Source organism: Myotis davidii, unplaced genomic scaffold (genome assembly GCF_000327345.1).
Source record: "Myotis davidii unplaced genomic scaffold, ASM32734v1 scaffold135, whole genome shotgun sequence".
Taxonomy (NCBI): domain Eukaryota; kingdom Metazoa; phylum Chordata; class Mammalia; order Chiroptera; family Vespertilionidae; genus Myotis; species Myotis davidii.
Window position 1 is genome coordinate 8,580,863 of NW_006289813.1, and position 504 is coordinate 8,581,366.

At 73.8% G+C, this 504-nt stretch overlaps 1 protein-coding gene across 1 annotated transcript in view; it reads right to left on the reverse strand.

Moving 5' to 3' along the window:
• Positions 1-504, reverse strand: part of TERT (telomerase reverse transcriptase) — a 29,628-nt gene that overhangs the window by 27,162 nt on the left and 1,962 nt on the right. The gene's annotated exons all lie outside the window — the stretch shown is intronic.

The following is a 504-nucleotide window of genomic DNA, read 5'->3' on the forward strand; positions in this document are numbered from 1 at the left end:
CCACCAGCTCCTTCAGGCAGGACACAGGCGGGAGAGGGGTCTCGCTCAAGTCGCAGGGCACGGAGGTGCCCGGGAGCATTAGGGCGACAGCGTCCGGCCCTCACCCCACCCCGCAGGCCCGACCAGGGTCCCCGGGAAGCCCACCTGGCGAAAGTCCGGGGCGACGGGGGGTGGCTGTGCGTCCCAAGGCACACACACCAGGCACTGGGTCACCAGGGCGCGAAAGGCCATCGGGTCCCCCGGCTGCACCAGGCACCCGGCCCTGGGACCCAAGCGCCGCACGAAGGTGTCCAGCGGCAGCACCTCCCGGTAGTGGCCCCGCAGCAGAGCGCGCACGGCGCGGCACCGGGGCGCCCGCGGCATTGCAGGAGGTGTGCTGGGCTCCCACGTGTAGTAAACCCGGGCGCGCGCGCTGCGCAGTCCAAAGGGGTCCCGGGGGAGGGCTGGCGGCCCAGGGAAATGGGCGGAGCCGGCGGGGTCTGCGCAGAGGAGGCGGGGTCTGCG